Source organism: Malania oleifera, chromosome 3, assembly GCF_029873635.1.
Source record: "Malania oleifera isolate guangnan ecotype guangnan chromosome 3, ASM2987363v1, whole genome shotgun sequence".
NCBI lineage: Eukaryota > Viridiplantae > Streptophyta > Magnoliopsida > Santalales > Ximeniaceae > Malania > Malania oleifera.
In genome coordinates this window covers 102,151,779-102,174,684 of record NC_080419.1, presented here as the reverse complement: position 1 = coordinate 102,174,684, position 22,906 = coordinate 102,151,779, and the positions used below count along the sequence as shown (strand labels likewise).

Sequence of the window (22,906 nt, the reverse complement as noted above, 5' to 3'; positions counted from 1 at the left end):
GGCAATTGTTTCATAACAAGTTTAGTCATGGGTTTTTTATTCCCCCGGAAAGGTTCCACTGCATTATCTTGTTTTGCCCCTGAAACAAATTCATGGAAGCAAAATGTTCGCGAGTTGGGTGGTCCAATTTGGCCCCTGAACTCAGTTAGTTCCCTGCATAAATATATCCAATGGTTGGGAACCAAGAAGCGATATTTGCACAATGGGGAACTTTTGCAACATTGAAATGAAAAAAATTTAGATGCATATATATATAAAATAAGTTCAAAAGCATATGCTTAGAATGTTGGAGATCTTAATTTTGTGATTGGAGCATGGATTTTAAACTAACCTTGGGTAATTTTAATCAATTCAAATCTAAGATATTTCAAACATAGGATCTGAATAATTTAGTTCTCGTCATATCCAATTATGAGATATAAAGATTCAGGATGGAAGCTAAAATTGAAGTCATGCTACTGCAATTGGCTGCTTCATTTTAAGCCAGTCTACCAAAGAATTCAACCTCAATTCCCCCTTACCACAGGATCCATGAATTCCGGGCACCTGCAGCAGCAACGGGGTGAGAAAAGGAAGGGGGGTGGAAGCAGCATTCTGCTCGTACGCATTTCAAATGCGCTGTGCGCTGTGCATATTATGAGCACCTTCCTTATTACAGTATTATTCAGCGTGATAAGAGAACATTTTTATAAATTTGATCTGAATCTGGAGCATAGATAAGAGGGAATCCCTGGGCGGAATAAATTTTAAAGAGCTGATAAACACCACCCTGGAAAGTAGGAACGGGTATGACAAAAGAAAAAGATTTAAAAAAAAAAAAAAAAAAAAAAAAACTGAGAAAAAAGTAACTCTTTGGGAGCAGATGATACCACGGCAATAATTGCGGTACAAATTTTATTTCCCGCCACATGCAAATAAACGGTCAACATAGAAACAGAACGCAATCAATCAATCCCTCACTCAACAAATGTTTCAGGGAAACGCTTTCTGAAGCTTCTGTTCCTAGCATAAAGTAGCCGTAGAGGAATCAGCAGATAATAATGCCACTGAGCAACAAAACTGGTGAGATTCCACAAAGCTATCTTCTTTCCTTCCTTATTTTTTTTTTTTGAGTTTTTAATCAACTTGTATCTGGCAGTTCTGTTAATACAACACTTCAATTCATTTGTCTTTGCAAGAACTTTTGGAGTACTTCACAGAACCTATGAAATGAACCTATGGCACTGAGTGCTGCTATCGGCCGGCTACTATTCGCAGAGGAGGCGTGGTGAAACCCTAGCAATTGAAGTCTTGGCTCCCAGCTCTCCAATACCCCTGAGAAATCTGGATCATTTTGCACCAAATGAGTAAGTAGGTTAGGTTTCTAGTTCCATAGTTGGCAAAATTTGATACACGGAAAATTTGGTATTACATTGGTGCTTTCCATAGTTCAGCCATTGTTTCAAAGCCACTGGTTCTCTCCACTACATTAACACGGTTAATATTGGTCAGGTACTGTGGTAAGTACACACATTGAAAAGACTAAACAGGACACAACTTAATCTAAATGCAAAGTTGATGTGTATTCTTCATAGCGTGAGAAATATTACCAACTGGCTATATGAATTGGGTTGGCAATGTTCCATACATAATTGCATTAGAACTAGTGGCGGCAGCAAACAGAATAGGGTTTTGAATTCTAGAATGACCAAAATACAGTAGTGCCTGCAAGACATTAACAATCCAATGTGACAGTCTGTTTACAAGAGAACTCATTCTAACCGCACCTGAGGGAAGGCAAGTATTGAATTCCTTTAAAATGCAAAAAAAAAAAAAAGAATAGAAAAAAAGAAAAAACAAGAAGAAGATTAAAATCTATTGTTTTCTTGTCATTACTTCACATCCATTGGCAGGCATCAATGAGGGTGTTCGCACCACAAAAGGAGGCTTAATTCACAGAATTACAAAAATGATACCTAGTTCACAGCATCAGTCTGAAAACACACAGTGCACACGTAGAAATATAAAATATTAAGAACACACACACCGTCACAGGGTGCCAAAACCAAACCCAGTTAAGTTGGATTGGGTTGCAGAATGAGGTTGCAATCTGAAATATTCACCCCCATAAATGCACCAGAATAATAAAGTGGAATCCAACTGCATAAAGGGAAAATAATAGGGTCAAGTAAACATTATATTTGACAATACTTTTTGCCCTAGAGCTTGAACTAGAGAATAGCAAGATGAACTCAAATAAATCATTTCAGTGCATGAAAATTTGCATCGTGGCAGGCATGGCACTATATGATAACATTAGTACTAACATTGGGCACCTGGGAAAATATATTTCCCGCCATAATGTGATGCAGCCCAGAGTGAAAGCAGTGCAGGAGTTCTAATTGGGAAGTGTCTACAAGAAATGATTTTGCAGGGTGAAAAAATTGGAGCGATCTATAAACCAACACAAAACCAATTGTAAGATGTCTTTACTTTATTACTTTTAATTTTCAAGTTCTTGTTGAAGAAAAAAAAAAATTAATATATTATAACATGAAACGTGCAATCTTTGTTTCTTATCATGATCTTCCAAGAAATCCCTGAATTCTTCAAACCCATAAACAAGACCTGGGATAACCCAGAAATGGAGCTTTTTGATTTGATGCTAAAGTCTCTCTGTCATCAGGAATGCAATGCATAAAATAGGTAACTTTCTATTCAGTTCTGTCGCTCACTAGTTGTTATGTTAGCGGTAGTTTAATATATAATTGGCAGAAAGTACGATATTTGATCATGATTTAGCATATATTATGTTTGCTCTCCTAGTTCATGTGTAGACAACTTGTGTGGTGTCATATCACAGTAATGTGTTGCCATTATGCATGACAACTGCCAGTAGACAAGGCGCCACATTCCTGTTTATACAAACAGTGAGCCTGAAGACCATTCTAGACCACAACACACAAGAACACAAACCAGTATCTTTTTTATTTTTTTTTGATAACCCGGGGACTCCAGCCACCATTGAACCACTTTGGACACTATGGTGCGGCACCAAACCCCGGGGGGTGAAAGCCGCCCGCCCATTTATATGCTCACATTAGCATAAGCTGCAAAGGTGCATTTGAAGACATTATAGGTTTGTTTTGCTTTCATTTTAATGTTTCAACCTGCACAACGTTCTGGTAATTTTTGTATTGAAAAATCTCAACATGCAGCTGAGAGTTTTTTTGCTGTACTTGTTTCCGCATCAAGATGCTTGTTTGAGGAAGTCAAATGAATAAAAACTCTCTTATCTCTTTTATATATATAAAAAAAATTTATTTGAAGGATGGCATAAGGTTGTGAAATCTGGATAGTTTTTTCCAATTTAGGAGCCCAAAAACTTGTTTCAAGAGATACTACACAGTCATCTTTTAAGTATTACAATAGAAACAGAAACAACACCACCACATTTCCAAATGCAAGCTCTTAGAAGTGATTCAAACCAAGGCTTGCCTCAAGGCTAAGTGTGCCTAAAATACTATGAGGCTTAGTCTAAATTACCAAAGTCCAGAAAAATAAAAGCATAATACCCCAATGCTTGTGCATTTATACAAAATGCTCAATTTTGGCGCCATTTTAGTTAAGGCTTGCACATTTTGTGTTCCAAAATTTAAATTAGATTTGGCTAGAAAATTAGGGCCAAAAAAATAAATGTTTATGAAAATATTAATGAATGTTCCAATCGGAGTGAGTCTCTAAACTCTAGAACCTAGACCTTTCCAATACAATTGAGAGACATCTTGAATTATGGACACAATTTGAACTTTGCACTATTATAAATCTCATGATTATCAACCAGCATGGTTTACTTGAGTGTATTTAAGTTTGTATGATTAGAATGAAAAACAAGTAGTTTACTGTTAGGATTCCCAAATCAACTAGGATTTCTAATCAATGTGTTATGATTCCCAAATCAATTGGGATTCTATTTAATATAGGATTATTTAATGTTTTTTAGGATTATTTAATGTTTGTTAAGTCTCCCAAATCAATTAGGATTCTAGGGGATATTTTACAGTTCTAATAGGAGTCTCTCTCTAACCTATATATATGTGACCCCTGGAGGGCTTTTAATAGTCAAGCAAGCAATGAAGCAATAACATAATTCATAGCCTTTGCCTAATTTGGAGGCAAATCCCCTTGTGATCAACTTTATTTCTCTTATTATTTTTCATTCATTAAATTTCCCCAATTTCTCCACGATAACCTCAGGGTCTTATCATTTGGTATAAGAGCAGGCGTTCTTGCGAATGCCGTTAACCTGCCAACAATAGAAAGATCTTGGAATTCTTGATTTTCACTCATACACAATGACCTTAGAAAATTCAGCAGAGTCCCAGATGGAGGCTAGGCTAAAGGCTGAACTTATTAATATATTTAAGTCTCACTTTGAAGATATCAAGCATTGCTCTCTGAACTACTCAGTACATCTTCCCATAAAGAGAGATAAGATGATGTCTCTACATTAGTCATCAGGTAATCATTGGGAGCAAACATACATGCGTTGAAGGAGATTACCAAGGAGAGCGTGATCATGGTCCTTCTCATATGAAGGTGGAATTTCCTTAATGGGATAGTGATGATCCTATCGATTGAGTTTCTAGGAATGAAAAATACTTTTTCTTTCACCACACTCCAGAAATATCTGAAGTTGAGATTGCTTCTATTAGTCTGAATGATGATGCTATTTAATGGTATGATTGGTTTGAAGTTCATTATGAAGTGCCTTCATGGGTAGAATTTGTTTTTGGATTACTTGTCCAATTTGGGCTCATTGGATATGAGAATATCAATGGAGAGCTTGCTAAAATACGTCAAATTAGCACTAACTTGGATTGTCAGGCACGATTTGAGCAATTATCCAATAGGACTAAATATGGAATGAAAGCCAACTTGTTGTTACTTTTATTGAAAGGTCTCCTACCTAATATTTGACGTGAGGCCAAAGTTCATTGGCCACAAACTATGATTTCAGAAATTTCCTTTGCATGGTTAGAAGAAGATAATTTTGGAGAAGAATGACGTTGCTCTAACAAGACCATTAGTAAGCAGAATGATAGCAACCCTGTCACACCATCTGCTCCTCACAATCCCCTTGCCAAATGATTGACTCGATAGGAACTTAAAGAATGAATGACAAAAGGACTATGTTGGCATTGTGATGAACAAGGGCATAGAGGGCACTGTTACAATGGACAACTCTTGATGATTGAACCAGTGGAAGAACCAGAAAAGGGTGAGGATGACCCCCCTTATTCATATCAGGAAGGTATGGAATCTAGTGATAATTATGAATCTATCACTTCTTTAGTTCATGCTTTAGCTGATTATGCTAATCCTCAAACTATGAAAATTAGTGGCTTCCTAAAACGCCAACTTGTTACTATCTTAATTGATATGGGTAGCACTAATAATTTCATGGACTCTAAGATTGCTAAATGGCTAGCCTATCTTATGGAGCAATGTGAAAAGTTTGATGTGAAGGTTGTAGACAAAAGGACCTTGACATATCTGTGCAAGTGTCCGAAGGTTAAACTTACTATGCAAAATCATGGGTTGTATGTTGATTTCTTTTTGCTGCCATTAGAAGACCATGTGAAGTGGTTTTGGGTATTGAATGGTTAAGGACTTCAGGTGATGTAGATTGGAATTTCTCTAAACTGGTTATGAAGTTCACCATGAATTACTAGAGAGTGACTCTTAAAGGCAAATGTTGTGGTAATGTTACTACAATATCAAGCCATCGTATGGAGAAGCTCCTTAAAAAGGAGCAGCATGGCTGCGTGGTACAACTTCAAGCATCAAAGGGTTTGCAACATCAATCTGGGCATGATGAAGGGCTAGAATCTCTTATTTTAGAATTTTTTGACCTATTTGTGGAGCTACAGGGATTACCACCTCAGCAAACACATGACCACCGCATTCCTCTATTGCTAGGTAGTATCCCTACTAATGTCCGTCCTTATCACCATCCTTATTTTAAGAAAGTAGAAATAGAAAATATAGCGAAAGAAATGTTAGATGCTAGCATAATTCAACCAAGTGTCAAGCCCAAATTCCTCGTCTAATTAGTGAAGGAGAAGGATGCCTGTTTATTATTGAGCATTTAATAAGAACACTGTGAAGGATAAATATCCTATCCCTATTGTGGATGAATTATTGGATGAGTTGGGAGGTGCCTAGCAGTTCACCAAACTAGCTTGACTTAAAATTAGGTTATCACCAAATTCGGGTACACAAGGATTGATGACATTCAGAAGATTGCGTTTAGAACTAACGATAACCATTACGAGTTCTTGGTTATGCCTTTTGGTTTAACCAATGCCCTTTCGACCTTCCAAAAGTATCATGAATGACATTTTTCAACCTTACGTAAATTTGCTTTCATATTTTATTATTATTATTATTATTATTATTATTATTATTATTATTATTATTATTATTTATTTTTATTTCATGATATCCTAATATTTAGCTCATCTCTCGAAGATCATTTAGGTCATTTGCGAATTGTACTTACCACTCTTGGTGAGCATCATTCCATTTGTTAAGAAATCTAAATGTAGTTTTGCTCGAACTTATGTGGAATACCTTGCACATATTGTTTCCCAAGAAGGTGTTTTAGTTGACCCTTCTAAAATACAAGTGATGATAGACTGCCCTATTCCATAAACAATAAAAATGTTGCGAGGATTTTTGGGGTTGACTGGTTACTATCGCAACTTTGTCAAGGATTATGGAAAGAATAGCACTCCACTAAACGCTCTACCGAGAAAGGGTTCATTCAAATGAAATAAGGAAGCTAAACAAGCCATTATCAAGCTTAAGCACACTATGTCCACCACACCAGTTCTTGCCTTGTTAGATTTCAACAATGTGTTCATCATTGATAGTGACAAAGTCTCTACCAGCAACTTTTGGAAGGAGTTTTTCCGTTCGCAAGGAACACAATTGAATATAAGCAGTTAAGCACTGCATATCATCCACAATCATATGGGCAAACTAAAGTTGTTAACAGGTGTTTGGAGACTTATCTTCGTTGCTTTGCTAGCGACGAACCAAAGGATTAGGTGTGATGGCTACCATGGGCGAAATGGTCATATAATACCACTTATCATTCTTCCATCAAGTTGACTCCATTTGAGGTTGTTTATGGTCGAGCTCCTCCTGTTCTTTCTAGGTATTCAGTTGGATCATCTAGAGTTGATCAAGTTGACAAGGAGTTACATGATAGAGACAAAGTGCTTCAACTAAAATCTTGTTATAGCTCAGGCTCATATGAAACAGCAAGTTGACCATAGTGAAAGGGAATTCTTAGTGGGAGATTGGGTATTTCTCATGCTACAACCCTATAGATAGATTTGTGAATGTTCGTTCTTCAATGAAGTTGTCTCCTAAGTTTTATGGGCCTTATAAAATCCTGAAACGCATAGGCCCTATGGGCTATCATCATCTTGACTTACCAAGAGGTTCTAAGATACATCCAGTTTTTCATGTCTCTTAACTCGAAAAGAAGTTAGGGGAGCAAGTTTTTGTGCAACGCCACTTGCGTAAAGTTGCACTTATTGGTGAGGTTCAAGAACAACCACAAGCAATTCTAGATTGTCGAGTGGTCAAAAATAGAAGTCAAGACATCATAGAATTTTTAGTTCACCGGTCTCACTTACCATCTGAAGCTGCAACTTGGGAAAACTTATCAATCCTTGGAGGAGAATCCAGAGTTTATTGCTGCTTGCCTTGAGGACAAGCTAGGCTAATTTGAGGGAGGCCAGAATGTTGTTATTCTCAAATCAATTGGGATTTCTAATCAACGTGTTACGACTCCCAAATCAATTGGGATTCTATTTAATATTATAGGATTATTTAATGCTTGTTAGGATTATTTAATGTTTGTTAAGATTCCCAAATCAATTAAGATTCTAAGGGATATTCTATAGTTCTTATAGGAGTTAGTTTCTCTACCCTATATATATGTGACCCTTACGGGGCTTTTAGCATTCAAGCCTTTGGCTAATTTGGAGGCAGATCCCCTCGAAGTGATCTACTCTATTTTTCTTATTATTTTCCATTGTCTAAATTTCCTCAATTTCTTCATGATAAACCCTAGGGTCTTATCATTTACAAGCTGTATTTAAATTTTTAAAAACTTTAGTTTTAAATTTTCCTATATTTCATATTTATTCAGCATATATGCAATTATTTTATATAAAAGTAAATTGCATTTACACTAAATTCTCCGAGCTTACACCAAGCCCATTAGGGTTAAAACATCTTAAAAATAAAAGGTTCATTTCTTTTAATATGTTCATAAAAAAAAAAAACATAGGATAGAGAGATACAATAACAACATGCTAGCAAAAATAAATAAATTGCCTAGTATAATGGCTGTGCAAGCATCAACATAAGGCTTCTATTGCACACTTGTTTATCAATGGTCAATCATTGGAATGTTTAATAAATGTAGCATTAAACCCTCATATCTCCAACACAATCACTTCTTCCTCACAGTTTAATGTCTATCCCAAAACCCATGTCTTGTGGTGTTTAATGACCTCAATCACAATCCCCCCCCCCCCGTGCACCCCCGAATTTTTTTGGGGGGGGGGGGGGGGGTGGTGTGGGGGAATCCTTAGTGGGAAAAATTGACATCAACAGCCAATAAAAAGCAGTAGGTCTTATGTATAATTAGCCCTAGTGAATCTAATAATCACACTTGGATGGTTTTGAACAGTATAATTGAAATCATAGCCTTTTAAATTACCACTTGCACCAGCCCTTGCAAGAAACAAGCAAAATTTTTGCTTCTGTGTGTGTGCCATTTTCTTTAGGGTTTTTTATTTGGGGGAGGGTGAGATTAGCATTGTAAGCTGTTGTCTGAGTCAATTACCTGAAAGCTTAATGTTTTGAGGTCCATGGTACCCTAACAAACTGATGTATATAATCCACAAACATGCAATGTAGAGCAACTGTCATTAAAACACTCCAGATAGTGATGCTGCAATCAGGTCAAATATAATTTAACAGCTACACATGGTAATAATTTCAGTAATTTCTAACACAATAATTAGCAGTCAAGAAAATCATTTCAAAATGTACTTGCTTAAAATTTTTGCAATGATGATGCATCATATGGAAGCTCTCATTACGAAAAACAAAGTAGATCATAAAATTAATTAATCAAAAAAACAAGATAATGTGGTTTAGCGAAAACTTGGCTACATCCATGGATGAGATGGATTCAATGCTTAAGAAAGCAATTGGCATATGCAAGGCATTTTAAGTTTTAACATTTTTTATGCAAAGTCTCAAACTCAAGGAATTAAGGCACTTTTGGAAATTTTATTTTATATTTGAAAACAAATTACACATTAGAAAAAGGAAAATTATACATAAAATTTTGAAAAAGAAAAACCTAAAATACGATTTGTAAACTACCTTCTGGTCATTCTGACCGTAAATGAACCATGCAAAGAGATAATTATAATATTAAAATGTCCAAATTTTGATCATGATCTAAGATGTAACTTTCATTGTTTTGAAATAATCAAGGTGTTAAGAGTTTTAATGGTGTCCATTACACTATGCTGGGACTCATATTTAAACAAAATTCAACTCAAATAAATTCAATTCAATTAATTAAGGAAACCAATAATGCTAAACATATTATCAAATATTGTAATCTATGAAACATTATGTCTTGGGTGCCTTTTTTTATTTTAATAGGCCTTGATTGTCAGAGAAGATATGATTCTTGATAACAGGTATACCCTGGGGAGATATCACCAATATAATATAGAGGACCAATACCAAACAAAACTGATCAGGTGCTGAGCTGTTGAGCAAGAAGCACATGAGAATGCTTAATCAGCGGCGTGCATTTATCCCATTCAACAGAACTGATGAATGAAGTGGACTTGTGGACTTCAATACTAATGTGTTTTTTCTTCTCTCCATAGAATTCAATGCTTGTAATGTTAAAAGTCTCCAAAGGTCCATCATGTCAAAATTCTTACAAGACATGAATAAAGTAATCCGGTGTTATTTCTAGCAAAAACAATATTGATGAAACAAGTTCACATGGACTTAGTTACCCTATGGTTGATGAAAGTGGAGCTGATGAGTTGATGTGGTTGTTAACATTGGTTGGCTTCTTTGTTAAAAAGAGTTGTTTAAAAAGAAAAAGTTGACCTTGACTATTTGTAAAACAATTGTAAAATGATTCAAATGCATTGGCTCATTGATCTGTTAAAATCATGGATCTAAATAATGTGGGTAATTTCAAAATACTTGGGGGAAAAAAAAAAAAACCAGGAAGAAAGAGAGCAGAATGATTTTTTTTTTAAATAGAAAAAATCCCTGTATTTTTCTTTTAAAAACTTCAAACTTATAACTTTTAAATCTCCTGCCAAAAAAATTAAATAAATTTAACTTCCTAAAAGCTTAAAAAAAAACCTATTTACAAAAAAATCTTGAACGAACTTTCACTTTCAAAAAGGAGAATTTCATCCAAAGAGGATCTGGAAGCTAATTGAAGATAACCTTAATTAGTAAGAACTAAGAATCAAATAAAAAAATAGGGCTTTTGAAATTATTAATGCAATCATGAATAAGATTTATTTATAACAATTCAAAACTCAAATTTAAAAAGTTGTCCTCTAACTTACCCCTCCCATGCATGCCACCCTTGGTGGGAAAAAGGGCAGCTGTATTTGTCAGTAGATAATAAATTTTGATTATTGCAATAAATTATAGCATTTCAATTTTCATAACCATGATAAATTCCCATCCCTAGTTCATCTACAACTCTAAAAAAGTAGGGTGTGACCGATTTTGAACAAAATTGATGAGAACCAACCAACCACCTGCTAGTTACTACAGGGAATTGCCCCAACCATTTATAGGTAATTCAGTTCACCATTTAGAAAATAGTTTGATTGGTTCATGTTCGGTTCTGGTTTTGCCTTTTAAGGGATCGTACCATATGTTGAGGAACCAGAATTGGGAACTCGGAACCAGTTCCCCAGCTCAACTGGGACTAGTTGACACCCCTCATGAGGTATGTTTTACTTATTTTACTTATCATTACCTTTTTTTTTTACTTATTATTATTTTTGAACTTAATCACAAGTCATGGAAATGATCGTTTGCTATATAATTAGCTTGCTTTAAATACTTAGCATATCTTTTGTTGTTTGATAGGCTATTATTGTTACTTCAAACTATGATCTTCCGGATCAGGTGCAACATACCTTCACCATTGGATCAAGGATTGACCTTACTTGACATTATTTGAAGTGATAATGATTGAAATTTTCCTTTTTAAGTATTTCTTTCGCGTTCTGAGTTGTTTATAACATAACAACGTACCCTACCACCTCCCCCAAAAATTCGTGTGTGTGTGTGTTTGTTCTGATTAAGGATTTCGAACCCCAATTTTCACAATTTTTTAAATGTGAATCCCTAGTTAAAAAATTGAGCCTTGTTACCAAGAAGGGGGCAGGCCAGGGAAGGCTTTAGCTTTCACAGGCAGATTGCAACTCAGAAATGGTTAATGGTTAGGGATTACAGCAACAACTGTGTGTGTGTATGTGCAAGAGAGAGAGAGAGATGTTAAAAAAAAAAAAACTAGAGTGACAAAGCTAAAGAGGGGAAGAGAGAAAAATGGAGATAGCAGAGAGAGGGAACGTTTTATGCAATTCAGTGGCATTGTTTGAAGATAACAGTACAAGAAATACCAGAAACTAGGAAGCGCAAGATCTGAACCTTTGGGGTGGCAATAGAAGTAACCAGAAATTACTTTAAGGTGCATTTGTTTCATGGGCTAAGAGGCTTGGCTAAGTCACTCTTACCCCTTGTTGGAGCAACAAGGGGAAATGATATGTGGTAGGCTAAGGGGAGGGGGTTCTAAGCCCATGCATAAGAGGAGGCTAGTTTCTCCCCCCACCATCTCAGACTATAGCAGAACAAAGGCATAAAAAAAATAATGAAAAAAAAAAAAAAAAAAACAAGAACTCACTCGTGTCCTTATACTATTATTGAAGATGTATCAAACAAGAGATCCATAGGATAATTATCATAGCTAGTCCAATCTTGTACTATTCAATCTAGTAGTCCTCCAAAATCTTAGCTTGCAAAACAATGCCCCTTAAAGCCTTCAAAGGTTTTAAAGATAGTTTGCCAATTGGTGGGAAAAAAACGAATTCCCAATCCTAATCTCTTTGCTAGCGACGACAGTGCAAACAAGCATTTTGTCTCTAACCAGTGACACATTGCTGCTTGTTAGGGCATGATACTCTAGTCCTTCATGACCACCTTTTGCATTTTTATTTCCTCTTTTTTTCCCTTGATAGTACTATAACAATGCTAATTGACTACTAATACACCGGATCCCATCAAAACTCCGCAGTTAAGTATGTTTGGACGAGAGTAGTACTAAGATGGGTGACCTCCTGGGAAGTCCTCGTGTTGCACCCCTAAAAAAAAAATAAAAATAAAAAAGCTAATTGGCTAGGACACTGCATTTGCAGTGATCTCCCTGCAAATATTTAGTATGCCCAGCAAGTATCGTACAGATGAATTAACTCAAGAAAATGATGTATTAGCACAGATCCACAATGCTAGAAATTGACAAGAACAATGTGGAAGCTAATATAAGTGCAAAATCAAGAAAACAATGTTGGTGAAAAAGCACTTCATGTGTTAGCAAAGCGAAATTTAAAGCATGTGTGCCTGCATGTGGATGTCAAGTTAGATTCCAAAAATACCCATCAAAGAACTTCAACCAAGTCTCATTTTTTCCCTACACGAAAATTTTTAAAATAAAATTTAAATTTTACAATACTCACATTGAATTCAGCCAGTGTAGCCATCTCTAAACAAAAGAATCCATTCCATTCATAGTCAGCCTGCCCTTACCAGCACCATGTTGAACTTGGCAAACATCATCATTGATTTCAACCAAGGAACCTCAAAATTGAACAACTCAAGTTTCATCTCCAGCTATGGTGACCTCAAGACCAGCAGGCCAGCAACCTACACAACCATCACAAACTCACATGTGCAACCACTAACGGATCCTTGAGAGAGAGAGAAAGAGAGAGAGGGAGAGAGATTCATCCACTTATAGATCCAAGAGAAAAAACAAAGACAGAAATCATCACAGCATTGCTCATGCCTGCCATCATTTTCACCGTCATTCACACTCATGAAACACCATATTGAGTATTGAAGATATACAAATCAAAGCAATTTTTGTTCTTTACTCAATAGTCCATACGAGTAACATGGCGACTTATCGGTATGTTGAGTTCGGTAGTATATTTTTATAGAAAAATAAAATATATTATTAAATAAAAAAAATGTAGATAAATAGAGCATAAGAAATCCTTCTAAGAAAAAAAAAGAATTAATTACAATCAAAATAACACAGCTTTCCAATCATACTATAAACCCAAAAATACACCAACTTAAACATCCATTTTCCAAGTGCAAAGCAAAGCCAAATACTAAATCATGTCCAAAAGGAAAGACGAAGACATCATTTCCTTCCGTAAAGATAAAAGCATTCCTTCCAACAAAATACCCCAAAAACAGAAAAAATTCCACACCTCCAACCCCTCCAAACCATCTCCACTCCTACCAAACCATATAAAGGAAGTAGCCAACAAATTCTCCACAAATGAGGACATTCCCAACTCTTCCAAAAGATACCGAAACGCTTATTCCAAACCATCCAAGAAAGGAACAGTGCAAAAGGAGATGAGAATCCAATTCTGAACAATTGAAACAAAGAACACATTTGAAGATAAAGCCTTAGAAGGTCTCTTCCTCTACAAGAAATTATTGGTATGAACTTTGTTATAAAAAAAAAAAAAAAGGGAGAGACAAACAAACAAACAAATAAAAGCTTTTATCTTTTAGGCAACTTTAGCCTTCCAAATACAACCATAAAGCTCAAATGGCCCATTTACTTGAATCAAATGATCAAAAAAATAATTACAAGAACTCTCTTTAAGAATGAAGAATCCACAATCGATGCACAAGGGCACTTGTGTGTTGGACATGCAACTGATCACCAACTAGCAACTTAGGAGAAGATGCCAAAAAAACTAACATCTATTCCAAATATAAAAACCCCACAGCTCCCAGGGGCAAGAGTAAAGGATGGTCCTGTGCGCATTAAACGGAGCACTGACCCTATGAAGTTGAAGTTGAAATCCTTTTTTATCTCTTTCCTAATTTTATCCAAATGTAATTCAGACCCAATTTCATTCAAATGTGAGTTTCGCACATCTACCATACACATGCAGCCATTAAACCAAGGGTTAAATTTCACCGAAATGTGTTTCTTATAGAAAAGCCTTGATTATTGGTATATATATATATATAGCCACTAATTTAAATTGCCATACATCAAAATCCATGTCGCATTGGCATTGACAAAAGAAACATGAAGCAGGTTTGGGGAAGTTGGGATAAGGATAAATTTGGGATAAATTATATATATATATGGGGTTATTTTGGTATTTATAAATAATAAGTAGGAAGGACTGGTGATTCCCATGGGTGCCGAGGTGGAATCATCATCCCAACATGCAATTCCATCCTCTCACAAAACAACATAACCAAAATTGGGGCTAAATTTTAATTCATTTTGGCAATGATTCTACAAAACAAACACAATGTAAGAGAATACTTGTGTTATTTGATGACTATGTCTATTCTAGATGTGGTATTAATACTATTTTAAATAAAAAAAATAAATTTTTTTTAAAATATCAAGATGATATACACATCAAGAACCCTAATGGTGGAGCAACACCACAAACAATGAATAGTAAAAACTCAAACGGAAAAGTATAGCAGAGAGAAAAAACTCAACCAAAAAACCATAAAAAACATAAAAAGAAATAGAAAACAACAAGCCAATCCAATTGAAGAAGCAAAAACAGCTACAAGTGTACCAAACATCTACCTTCAAAAACTTAACTCCAAAAAAAAAGTTGAAACCCAAGACTGAGCCAAAAGAGAGACCCAATCATATTGAATATATATAAAGAAAAAAAAATCTGTATTTTGCAAACTACCCTATAGTGAACACCCACATGGACACCAAAAACACAATCTTATCCCAAAGCAAGTGTCTAGATAAACCACAATCTTGAAAAATCCAAGCATTTCTCTCCTATCACATATTTACATTCCTTCCAAAACCTTTAAAATAAACTAGTAAGAAAGCCTCCAATGAATACGGACACCCCTAACACTCTCCCAACAAATTATGTAATTTGTTCACCAAGCTTTGGGGTAGTGTAGAAATAAATGACTATGGTCCTCGTTACTATCATAAGACATAATAGATGTGTGTGTGTGTGTGTGTGTGTGTGAGAGAGAGAGAGAGAGAGAGAGATGTATATGGCCTATGAACCTATAACAGGTTGTTGGTATTCCCTTAATTGAAAATGGCGATCCATAGAATGGTCTTTACCTTGAAAAGAACTTTAGATCTCCACAAACTATTGCAAGAGGAGAAGAAGAAATAGGATGATCATGATGCAAAGAGAGATGAAAAATGGAAGGAAAAGAACTAGAAAAGCAAGCTTCCCAAGCCAAATGTCTTTCTAAAATCAAACTACACATCTCCCTCTTTATATTTGATATAATGACAACAAAAAAAAGTTACTTGAGAGAGATATTTCCATGGGCTTGCATATGAAGCTCTAGTTACAATATTAGAGTCCCACCATTCTCGTGCAAATCAAATTTTCTTTTAATAACCCTAGCCAAAAAGAGCTAGTTTCCCAAGGAAATTGCATTAACCATTTACCCATCAAAGCAACCATTTTAGATAGATGACAAATATGATCCCTCTTCTAACTCACCTGGCACCAAAGAAAACCATGCATAATCCACTCAAACTTACGGAACACCACCACTAAAACCTTAAACAAGAGAAAATATACAAAGGATTGAAGTCCCCTTCAGATTTGATAATAGGTGGCTTTATGTTAGAAGGATTCTCAAAGAATATTAAAGAATGGGGGAAGACTCTCGAATATAATGGTTCAACAACTTTTTGAAGGACTTGGATTATTAAAACATACAGGAAGAAAAGGGCTTTATATGCGGCCAAGACAAAGCTTTGAAAGAGGAAACTTTCAAAAAACTTCTTCAATTATTAGATCAAGAAGAAGCTTCATGGAGACCTAAATCTTGAGAATTATGGCTAAAGGAAGGAGACAAAAACACAAGTTACTTTCATAATGTGGCTTCCATGCATAGGAAAAAGAACTTTATTTCAAGATTGACTATTAAAAACAAGGTATGTGTGGAGTGCGAAGATATCAAAAAATTGGCTTCAAAATTTTTCATGAACTACTTCAAGAGCCTTTTATACTTGGAGACCCATACCAAAGGCGAAAAACCTAAACTTAGCAAGAAGAACCTTGAAATCACTTTTACAGAGCCTAAAATTTGGAATGCTATCAGCATTATGAATGGCGATAAATCTCCTGGTCATGGTTGGTTCACAGTCGCCTAAATTCAAAAGTGATGGGGTGTGATGAAAACTGACTTATTTTGGCCTGTCAAGAATTCCATGTAGAAGGTAGGTTTGAAAGGAGCTTGAATGCCAACTTCATTTGATCATTCCAAAGAAATATGAGGCCAAAAATATTAAGGAATATAGGCCCATCAGCCTCATTGGCATTTTCTTTAAAATTCTTACGAAGGTACTCTCGATCAGACTCAAAGAAGTCTTGCGGATTATTATTTCTAACCAACAATTGGCCTTCATTTTTGGAAGGCAAATACTAGATGCGTACCTTCTTGCAAATGAAAGTATCAATTTTTTGAGAAGGAATAATATGGAAAGATTCTTATGCAATTTAGAATTGGAGAAAGCATTTGATCAAGTAAATTGGGGCTGTCTTCTTAGTATCTTGAAAATCATGGGGTTAGGTGCAAAATGGTGGAGCTAGATAAATGGTGCATTCCCATGACTTCCTTCTTGTTTATGATCATGGAGAGGTTGTGTTGGTTTCTTCAAAAGTTCTAGGAGTCTTAGATAGGGTGACCCTTTATCCCCCTTTTTCTTTGTCATTGTCATGGAGGCGCTTTCACCGATGGTTAACAAAGCAGTTGGCAGCAATATTTTGAAGGGATTAAACATCAATCATTTATATTCCATTAAATTATCTCATCTTTTATTTGTAGATGACACCTTGATTTTTTTGCAGCAAATCTTCCCTTGAATTCAAGAATTTTCAAGCCATCCTTTGTGTTTTGAAGTGGTAGTGAGTATGAAAGTCAACCTATCCAAGAGCTTCATTTTCCCAATAGGAGCTCCATGTGGCTTTGATTAGATTGCTGAAATCCTAAGTTGTAGATTGGGATCTTTCCCTACTTTGTACCTTGGTCTTCCTTTGGGGGTCAAAACAAGCTCTCTCTATATTTGGGTTCTGATTGTGGAAAAAATGGAGTGCAAGCTAGCAACTTTGAAAGAAAAAATCACTCAATGGGAGGTAGAATGACCCTTATCACTTTAGTTCTTTCCAACTAGCCTATCTATATATTACATGTCCATCTTACTCATGCCAAAGAAAGTTATGCATGTGTTTGAAAAGCTGTAGAGGAATTTCTTATGGAAAGCTCAGCGGAGAATTTTAAATACGCCTTAGCGAATTAGAATTTAGTTTCAAAGTAAAAAGTTTAGGGAGGTTTGGGCATTAAGAAGCTACAACTTACGAACAAAGCTTTAATGGGTAAATGGTTATGGAGATTTTGCAGGAAAGAAAAGGCTCTTTGGAAATCGGTGTTATGCATCAAATATAGGCATAATAATGCTGACTGGACACTAGCACTACCTTCGGGCAACCAAGTATGGGGCTTGTGGAAAAATATTGTTAAAATGAAGCCAACAATCTGGGATCTCATCGCGATAAGGATCAGAGATGGAAGCAAAACAAAATTTTGGTTGGACAACTAGGTTGCAAAAACTTCTCTGCAAGAGTTATTCCTAAATTTTTTTTCTTTTGGCCCAATGGAAGGAAGTTAATGTGGCTGAGGTTATGCGCAACACCAATAGTAATCTCTATTAGGATATGTCCTTTGTTAGACAAGTTAGAGGCAAAGAAGTCAATCATGTGATCAAGTTTCTCAAATTAATCTAGGATAAACATGCTTATAGGGAGGAATTAGACACTAGCATTTGGGACCTTTCTAGATCTTAAATTTTTTCGGTGGCAAGCTTATACAACTACCTCTCTCAAAAGAGTTCTCAAGCTAATCAGTCCAACGTGCCTCCCAAAACATTGTGGAATCCATCCATTCCTTCGAAGATTAGTGTATTTTGTTGGTTAGCAGTTAAAAACAAGATTCTTACAACTAATAATTTTCAAAAAATAGGGTTGATTCTTGCTTCCATGTGCTATCTATGCAAGAAGGAAAACGCAGGAGTGGATCATCTCTTCTTACACTGTACCTTAGAACAATTTTGGGTTAGAGTTTTGCAATGGATGAATCTGCATTGGGTCATGCCAAAGGAGTTGTTATTGTTGTTCTACACTTGGAATTTTACTAGGATCAAAGGGTTTCTTAGAAGTTTCAAACTTGCAATCCTAACTTCCATTTGCTGGGAAATTTGGAAGGAAAGAAATGGAAGAATCTTCCGGGAAAAATACTCCATTGCCACTTTGGTCTCGCAAAAATGCTTATCAAATTTGTATCAATGGAGTTAGTTAAACAACAACCTTAGCACGCTAGATTGGGAAGAGTTCACATCTATTTTATTGGATCTGGGGGTTGAGTTTACCTGCCAAACTCAATTTCCAAGGCTGCTTCTAGCTGGTTTTGGCTTTGAGGCTCAAGCCTGTATGTTCTTGGTTATCTCTTTGCTTGTGTGTAGGCTGGGGTTTTTTTTTTTTTTTTTTTTCCGCCACTTTGGTTTTTAGCTCTCTGGGAGCTTAGGTTTCTTGTTGGAGTTTCCCTTTTTCTCTAATGTAATTATCCTTATTTAAAAAAAAAAAATACGAAGGATTGGGAAAATGGGAAAGAAAGTAAGCAACTACCAAAGCAAAAATAGCATGAGAATAGTATGTGAAGATAGTTAGCACTACCTTGTGATAGGAGTGAAGAATGACTTGAGATAACCACATCATTTAGAAAAAAGAACATTATTATCAGAGCTAAGTGACATTTGTAGGAAGAAAGAAGCTAATAAAGTCATACAAAATCCCAAAAGAGGTGAGGAGAAGACAAAAGCATGGATTGAATTGAATCTCGTCATGCCTTTATGACTCTTTTACTTGCTTGATTGCTTCTGCCTAAATTCACAACTATAATAGGCTTCTTTCAGTTGTTTGAGGTTTCTTTCTCTAGTGCTCACTTCACCTTTATTGGTTTATCAATTATGGTAGGAGGAGTTCTACAGTTTGGTGCGGGCTGGCTATGGGGACAAGTTAAGGGAGGGCATACTCGGTTTGCTTCTCTAGCAGAGCAAGAGTTCCATGCCTGCTAAAGAGGCTCTCCATTATGCAATTCTTATGTAGCTCTATGGTGTCACTAGCTACAAGGAGACCAACCCGAGTGGTAGGGCTAAAAAGAGTGGCTATTCCAACAGTTTCCATTTTTTGATTGAGAAAGCATCTGTCAAAAAGAAAAGAATAAAGTCACTTAAACTCCTCTGGCATGCCCTAGTAGAGCATACCTCACCTACACAAGTAAGCATACCTTCAACACTAACCAACCGCTTGTCAACTAACACTCCCTGTTTGCACTTAAGACATAAAGAAGAGCTTGCCTTGAGTGGGGCTTAAAGAATAGTAGCCAGTTAAAGAGAAAAAAAGGTTCTTATATTTTGACACTCTTTTTGGCACCTTGCATCACTTGGATGAGCTATTAGCAAGTGTGATCTTCAAATAAGCCGCATAAACAGGTAAAGGAGCAAAAACTCTATTCTATATATTCTAAGAAAATGAGCGATGTGAAGAAAAATGAGATGCTATTTTAGAACGATCAAGACAAAGAAAATGTATATCAAGAAAACATTTCTTTGAAGGTCTCCAACTCTACAATAGATTATTGGGTAGGAAGGGGGTTTATTCTTGTGAATATTTTTCTGACTACTTGATTAATGCTAGAACTTCCTTAGCACCCCATAGAATTATTTGGATGGTCAAAGTTCCCTCACAGATCAAAAGGTAATCCCATGGTGGGGTTTCTTATTGGTAAGATAACTAGGCCACTAGTCAATAGAAAAGGTATATTCTCCACTTTGATAGCTTTGGGAAATATTTTCCTTTTTAACATGGAGCAATACTACTTAATAACTCTTGCTTAAATGTTGTGCCATTCTCCCAAAAGGAGGGGGAAAAATTAGCCATGAGTTTTAACATGTGTGAGGATTAAGAACCAAGGTCACAAACAGAGTCAAAAGGAAAGATACCAACAAAATGAGACCATGTGATGGACCGATAACTAGAGGTGCAACTAACAAGTTTATTCAAAAGAATAAAATGAATTCAACATGTGGTGACTCAAGCTTCAATCCTAATGCATCCATTATTTCCTCAAGTGGGTCCTAAATTTAAATGGGAATTGCTTCAATTGCTTCAACTACTTAAGGTTTTCCTTTCTTGGTGGGTGACTTGTGGGACTGGCTATTGATATGTTGGTCGGTTGTTTCTCGAAACCATTTCTTGATTAGGGGGGGGGGGGATGATAGGCGCTGATGCCTCGAATCAAACTTTTGTTGCAACATGCTATGTTTTCTCATGTACTCCTCCCTGTAAGAGGAGAGGGTATCCATCCAACTCTAGATTAGGATGCTCCTTGAGCACTTTTGGAGGACAAGGGTAGTGGAACATGAGCTGTTGTGGAAGTAGTGCCATGAAGCTTACCTTGCCACTTAGTGGAGTGAGAAGTTTGGGATACGTTTGATCTTTCTTCCCAAGGGAAAAAGAAGAAGAAGCATACTTCAACTAAAGTAATGTGACCCCTTCCACCCATCCAGATGTTTAAAATATTTGGTGATCTTCGCATCCCAAAACTTGCAGAAGATTCCCACCTAAAGATACTTCTAGATCTAAAATAAGTCAAAGGCCACTATGAAATCCCATACCCCACAAGGGCAACAAACCTAGAAGTTACCTTAGAGACTCAAATTAATGGCATACCTAAATTAATCTTAGTCCCTAGAACTCACTCAAAGACAAGTTTAAGAGAATATTGCAGAAAAAGCTCCATAGTTTCATCAGCAATTTGCAAATGAGACGCAAATATTCCATCCCTACCCAAAACAATACCTTGAACAAAACTACTACCAATGGCCCTAGCAATAATAAAAAAGGAAGAGGAGATAAAGGATACTTTGACTCACACCCTAGAGGTTGGAAACAATGTCTTGGTTGACCATATTAATAATCACAAAAAAGGTAGTAGAAGAAAAACAACTCCTAATCTAGGACTATACCCTATCTAAAAGTGCTAGCCAACCTTGTTATATGCCTTTTAGAAATCTAGCTTTAAAATCTAAACGCTACTTCTTACTGCCCTCAACATTGCCCACAACCTCATTAGTTACAAGAAGAATATTCAAAATATACATGCCTTGCACCCTCGGGTAGAAAAAATAAACAAATAACAAAAGTTTCCTAAGAACTAGATATGGGCACTACCTGTCAACTCCTATCCTAGGAACCTTAATTAGCAATGATCGTATAGACATGAATGAGCTAATCACTAATTTGAATGGGGTACATACACAATAAATAAATAGGGTGAAAGAAGGACATACCTACCAAGCCTTTCCTTTTGTATAGATTACACCCTCTTTGTAGCCATGCCCCTTGCCATCGTTGCTAGCTAACCTAGTCATGCCTTTTAGAAATCTAGCTTTAAAATCCAAACATTGTTTCTTACTTCCCTCAATGTTGTCCACAACCTATTTAGTTACAAGGAGAATATCCAAAATATACATGCCCTCCACTCCCCTGGGGGGGCCCAAGAAAAAAAGATAAATAAATAACAAAATTCTCTTAAGGAGAACTAGATATGTGTACTACCTATCAACTCCTATAATAATAACCTTAATTAGCAATGATCGTATAGACATGAAAGAGCTAATCACTAAATTGTATGGAATACATACACAATAAAAAAATAGGGCGAGAAAGACATATCTACCAAGTCTTTCCTTTTGTATAGATTACACCCATGCAGTCGTTCCCCATGCCATCATTGCTACACTTGGAAACCAAAGTGATAGAAGCCGAATTCATACACTTGGGGATCACATCAAGAGTTTCATACACTCCCAAACCTAAAATTAGCCCAAACTCTACAAATCTAAGACCCTAAAACCTTGAGATTGACAAACTAGTTTAAGAGAAGATAAAAGGAAGCATAGGTCTTTTCACATTCTTCATTGATAGTCAGCGTCCATGTTGATTCATACAATTCATGATCTACTCAATTGACTTGACCTTCAATCATTGCCAACTCCTGCAAGTACATGGAATTGGGCAAAGCCTCCATCAATGTCCAACAAACTCTATTAGGATGAGCATGCCAACCGCTACTACAATTACTACACTAACCACAAAACACTCCTACTCTCCAAAGATCCCTTTCCTAGAAGCTCAAAGATTACAATTGAGTTAAACTTTCTAGCTTCAAGCCCTTGTCTAAAAAAAAAATATTGGACCTCTACTGATTGGAAACAAATAAAAAAAGAACTTTACTGCAATGAAAAGAAGACACCCTCTTTGCAACAACATACCACCTACTACCTCCACCTTTGTGACCATTGCAGTAGCAAAAGGAAGAACATGAAAACCCATCACCATCAAGGAGAGAAATCCTAATTCCTCCCGATTAAAATAGG

At 36.1% G+C, this 22,906-nt stretch overlaps 1 long non-coding RNA gene and 1 pseudogene across 4 annotated transcripts in view; one reads left to right on the top strand and one right to left on the bottom strand.

The window, feature by feature from the left end:
• Positions 1 to 866: 866 nt before the first annotated feature.
• The window catches only part of LOC131152271 (uncharacterized), a 53,076-nt gene continuing 31,036 nt past the window's right edge, over positions 867 to 22,906 (bottom strand). For all 4 annotated transcript variants that reach the window (XR_009135906.1, XR_009135909.1, XR_009135907.1 and 1 more), the window contains 4 exons: positions 12,870 to 13,056; positions 1,590 to 1,704; positions 1,412 to 1,463; positions 867 to 1,323 (listed from right to left, as the gene is read on the bottom strand). This is a non-coding gene — a long non-coding RNA (uncharacterized LOC131152271). The remainder of the gene's footprint in view (positions 1,324 to 1,411; positions 1,464 to 1,589; positions 1,705 to 12,869; positions 13,057 to 22,906) is intronic.
• On the top strand, positions 12,375 to 12,498 carry LOC131152552 (5S ribosomal RNA; annotated as a pseudogene).